This window comes from Adiantum capillus-veneris, chromosome 8, assembly GCF_014529385.1.
Source record: "Adiantum capillus-veneris isolate H3 chromosome 8, ASM1452938v2, whole genome shotgun sequence".
Lineage (NCBI taxonomy): Eukaryota > Viridiplantae > Streptophyta > Polypodiopsida > Polypodiales > Pteridaceae > Adiantum > Adiantum capillus-veneris.
Window position 1 is genome coordinate 65165769 of NC_140938.1, and position 6027 is coordinate 65171795.

The window sequence follows — 6027 nt, forward strand, 5'->3', positions numbered from 1 at the left end:
TAGTGTTATAATCAATATCACACACAAACGTAGTAGTGAAGCCTGAAGGGAATAAACCTCAATCTACTCAAACATGAGCAAGTAAATACAACGGTGAATAAAGTATGTGATCAGCCCATCCCAAAAGTAGAGATATCGACCCAAAGATTCACCTTCCTACCCCTTTCATGAATCAGTCTAGTCCAAAAAAGAACTAATGACCCATGATTGGAGCTCTAATCGAAATAGCAAGCAAATACAACCGATGAATCAAACATGTGATCAGTCCATCCCAAAAGTAGAGATATCGACCCAAAGATTCACCTTCCTACCTCCTTTCATGAATCAGTCCAGTCCAAAAAAGAACTAATGACCCATGATTGGAGCTCTAATCGAAAAAGCAAGCAAATACAGCGGTGAATCAAACATGTGATCAGTCCATCCCAAAAGTAGAGATATCGACCCAAAGATTCACCTTTCTACCTCCTTTCATGAATCAGTCCAGTCCAAAAAAGAACTAATGACCCATGATTGGAGCTCTAATCGGAATAGCAAGCAAATACAACGGTGAATCAAACATGTGATCAATCCATCCCAAAAGTAGAGATATCGACCCAAAGATTCACCTTTCTATATCTTTTCAAGAATCAGTTCAATCCAAAAAAGAACTAATGACCCATGATAGAAGTTCTAATCAATATAGCAATCAATTTAGCAAATATAACGGTGAACCAAACATGAGATTAGTCCATCCCAAATGTAGAGATACCGACCCAAAGATTCACCTTTCTACCTCCTTTCAAGAATCAGTTTAGTCCAAAAAAGAACTAATGATCCATGATCAGAGTTACATTAAGTTTTAATTTTTTTAAAAGACTATTCATTTTTTACCTTTAGTTTTTCTTCTAAATTTTAAAGGATGACCAAATTTAGAGGAAGAAGTGATGTGATGTGATGTCTACTACAGGCTTATATAGAGCCGCCAGATATGGAGGGGGTACATGACGGGTCCCGCGGGTTTCTTGCTTGTCCCGCTGGGCCCGCCGGGTTTCATGTTAAACCCGCCGTGCCTGCCAGGATTGTCGGTTGTCCTGCCGGTTCTACGTTTTCGATCGGTTTTCGTAGGTCATGACATTAGATATGTTATTAACATGAAAAAAATAGTGATAATAACAACAATAATTAACATTTAACAAAATGTGTCATCGCATAATTAAAATCCCTGGGTGTCTGGCTACATGTTTGGCCAGGTGGGCACCCATTTGGTCAATCTGCTAACAGTCTTGCACCCGAAATAATTAATTAAAAGGTAAGCTTATGGTTTTTAATAAATAAAAGAGAAAAGCTAAAGACTAAGGTTAGATAAGCCCTTCCTCATTTCCTCATTTAGTAAGTTGACTCTAATCTTTGTTTACTAAGCTTGACTAGGCCAGTTGTGCAAGGTAGCATATGCCTTCTTTATGTAAACTTAAATAAGTGTTTGTGGGTGTGGTTAGTGTTTCCACTTGCCAAGATGAGTCCCAAGAGGGGGTGGGGGCTGTGGGGGGTGGAGCTCTAGCATGCAAATCAAGAGGGTACAAGTGTTGGACATGCTTGGGTTACTTTAGGAGATGTTTTCACCTCATTGGTCAAGTGTGAAGCATTCTAAACTAGGTGCACACTAGCATAGCTATATAAGAGAGGGATCCTCTCACACACTCTCTCAAGTGTCCAAGTTGGAAAAGCAAGCTCTCTCTCTCTCTCTCTCTCTCTCTCTCTCTCTCTCTCTGTCATGGAACCTCTAGAGACGGACTCTATATTTTAACTCTTGGCTATGAATGCAAATCCAAGCCAATGAAAGTTTCTTCTTCTTCATCTACACTATTCTATTATTCATCTATGTTAAGAGATTGCCCATGAGAAAATATACTTGGAATATCAATTCTCTTGCTTGAAAAATACTGCTCTCCATCTTCATCTTCCTCTTTTGTCACAGTTCCTTTCTCCCCATTGAGGTGTTTAGGGTTTGGCAAGGAGGGTTATACCATGGAATCTTGAAGACACGATCTTCTTGATTCAAGCAAGGCTCCACAAGAGCACAACTATGTATTGTAACAAAGATCTCTTTTGAGAGGATTATAATACAAGTCCTTTTGGAGGGGGACCGGCTCCAAGAAAATCCTATCCTCATCGTGTTGTCAATCTTAATTAGGAGTTCTCTTTGAACTATATGTATGGTTAGAGTGTTTTAATGTGTGTTTGTGTAAAGAAATCAACTCAAAACAACCTATGGTCTTCTTGATATCTTCCTCTCTTAAAGGAAATCTCTCTCCTGTGATCGTTAATTTCCAATGAATCTAAAAGTAAAGGTTAAATTCTCTGACAGCTCTAGTCACAAGGGTAGTCCTCAGGGTGAAATGGAGGAGGGTACTGAAAGAGAGCCACCTATGAATACTCACCAGACATGGAGGAGTATGTCCCACTCTCCCCTTAATGAACAACCTGATAATTTAGTCGTGGAATGTGAAGGACATAAAGTCGACCCATAAGAGAACGTTGTTTTGGGAATTGTTGGCTAATTCAAGAGCCCCTTATTGATGCTTCCAATTACATAAAATCATCACTGCTCATCAACATGGATTTATCATGGGACGTTCTATATATGATAATATCTTGGCAGCCATGGTCAGCATTGAGTACGCGGCTTTTACCAAGCCAGTAAGTATCCTCCTTAAACTTGACCTAAATAAGGCCTATGACAGAATCTCGTGGTCATACATTGCATCAGTCATGAATCCTGCTCTAGGGTTTGGACCTAGGTTGTGAGCATTAGTTCATACACTTGGAGAGCTGCTTTTCAACAACAGAATAGTGTCATAAAATCTAATATCTAACCAACCCAAATGATTTTATCATGTTAAACTCATCACTTAATGTGGGAAAATAAATGGGAACAAGGGTTATGATATAGACATTTGCTTATAGATCTATCTCAACACAGGGCCAATGGTAAAGGGGCCCAAATGAGAGATGGTCTATCAAAGAGAAAGGCTAACCAATGGAGCATAAGACCTGAGGGTTAGCTTCATTGAAGACCTCCAATAGTTATTGTAAGAGTCCTTTGACTTTAGGTAAGCTAGGGCTAAGCTTGAGGTGCTTGAGATGGGAACCCGGCCCAAGCTTAAGGTGCTTGAGGTGCTTGATGACTGAGGTGATTGAGATGCTTGAGGTGCTTGACATGCTTGAGATGCTAGGGTTGTACTTGAGGTGAGAACCCAACACAAGCTTGAAGTGCTTAAGGGCCAATATTCTGGTGGGAACTGGGCCTAGGTTTGAGGTGTCAAAAGTCAAATATCGACTCGCTACAAGGAGGGGGCAAGCCCTACATGTGGAGGGATGAGGGAGAACAAACACATACTCACACAAGGCAGGCCTAGTACAAAGAAACCAAAGGGGACACTTGTCAAACTGTTCCTCCTCATGTTGCCTTCATGGTGATGTGTCTGAAGCCTATTGGTTGGCCATCCAAGGGGTCCAATGATAATTTAGGAGATTTAATTAATTGATTTTTAATTTATCAAGTCCTCTCTCTCAAAGGGGAAAGGGGAAACTTGTCCCAAGGTTACCCTTGTTGCTTGGTATGACTCCTGCTTATGATTGGCTAGGCCTGGAGGGGTTCAATGAGCTTCAAGCATGAGCTACAAGGGGGGTCCACCAAAGAAATCTAGGGGCTAGCTTAGGGGGTATACTCACCTGCACACTCTCACACACACTCTCATTGTGTGCTATGAAAAGTGCAAGAGCTCCATCTCCTTCTCCAAGCTCCTTGAGAAGTTGAGAGCCTACACCAACACTCTTGGCTATGGAGTGCAAATCCAACCAAGAGCCATGCTTCAATGATTAAGCTTGTCATCTTCTCCATCTTCATTACTATGCTATTGTGTGTGCTGGCAAGGAGAGTTATGATAGGTGAGGAGTTAATTCTTTCTCTTATGAAATGTTTCTTCTTCCTCTTCCCTACCCTCATTCCCTCCTAGCTCTCTCCACCTTCAAAGGTGTTTGAGATCTTGGGACTGAGTCTCGGGATAGTTAAAGCTTTCTTCAAAGTTTATGTTATCCTTGTGATGCATGAAGCTTTCCATCTTCATTGCATCACCTAGGTCACAAGAAACACAAAGATTGTATTGTAACAAGTCTCTCTTAATGGGAGAAATCATAATACAAATGCCTATTGGAGGGGGGACTGGCTCCACATAAATCCGGTCCTCAACTATTGTCATGTTCTCTAAATTCTCTCTCTTGCAAAATTATTGTTCATGCCAAGTTAACTATTTGCTATGACTATGTTGTTATCTTCAATTATGTTCACCCGCTATGCTCACAAAGTAATCTCTCAAAAGTATTCTCATTAATTTCCACTACTCTCAAGTTAAATAGGCCAATTCCATTACATTGGTATTAGAGCATTTGGTTTCTCTTTTCTTGCTTAAAAGATAGGTCCTTAAGTAGTCTATAAATGATTGATGCTGTTAATTATATTAGGGTAAGTGGAACTGGGATCTATTATCGATTTTGTTGAGCCCACTATGTGGGATATGGTGCACACCTTGGGAGATTTGGACTTAAATAATGGAGTCTTTTTAGACTTGCCTACGGCTTTACCATTATTAAGCCATAAGAAGTCCAAAAGGAGCTAGCCCTCGGCAACTCTGCTATGTTAGACCTACTCCACTACTCTCTATAATTAACCACTTCAAGTCGTGGGTGTAGATACTTAAGAGGCAATTTTCAAAGGCTAAGAGGAGTGGCAACTAAGGTTTTGAATTGCCAAAGCATACACTAAGTACGTACACAAATTTTGTTAACATGGCTGACAATAATCAAGAGAGTAGAATGAACATTGATACCTTTGATTTTGCACATGAAGGTGCTAATAATGATGCCCCCATGTTTGTGAATTATCTCGTCACTAGGTTGCAGCAAGCTATGGGCAAAGCTATGGGCAACCCTGCTTTGCAAGCCGTAATTACTCACAACGACTTGGAATTTCCCTTCCTCGTCAAGAGGAGAGAGAGAGCTTAGCAGGCCTCTCAAAGAGACCCCCAAAAGAAGACTCTTTGCCATATGAGAGGAGGAATCCAAAGAGCAAGAAAGCAATGAAAGTTTGAGTTCCTCTGAAGATGTGGCTCCACGAAGATGGTGGTCTAGAGGATCGCCCACTCCTCCTAAGAGAAAAAGATCAAGAGACAGTCCTTCTTTTTGGGGTATAAAGCCCAATGTGGTCGCCCAGGTAAGTGGGCGGGCCGCCAGGTATGTACACATATTCTTTTGTAAAAAACTAATAAGAAATTACTATGCTCTACACATTACAGTAGAGCGAGTTCACCATATCGTCGTGCTCTTCTTCTCGCACTCTCTCTCGCGTTGCACTTCCGCTCGTACTCCTTCAACTGGTATCAGAGCTCAGATCGAGGCTCGGGGCAGCATTTGCAGGTAGCCAGAGTCACATGCTCAGATTGGAGTGAGATTCGACAGGCGAAGACACGACCCCAATTCCTGTGGGTAAGCCCAAAGGGCTTGGTGTACTCAGAATTTCATTCCATGAGGTCATCTCGGCCATCGTTCGGCTTCGACAAAGATCTGCGCAGGCCATTTTCGACTACGTGGTCTCGGCGGGTGCATATCCGACTCTGCAATTTTGGGGTTTTGGCCTACGACTGCAAGTGCTGAGGATATCTGCACTTCCAGAGTGCTGATTTGTGGCTATCTACACAACGAAGGACGGCTTACAGTTCTTGGAGGCGTGTCACATACGACACGGGCGCACCTACACACAGACTGTAGGCGACATCCACTAGTTCATCAGGTAGCTTGTGTTTGCTGCTTGATATTCCGGATTTCATCCTGACATTGCAGGTACATCCACATGGGATGTATTGTCAGAGATGATGTATGTCTGTTGAGGGTTTGCTGGCTGTGAGTCACGCAACAAACAACCACCGCAGCGATTACAACATACAGTGGGAAATTTATGGATGTATGACTTTGTGGGAAGTCTATGTACTGTCA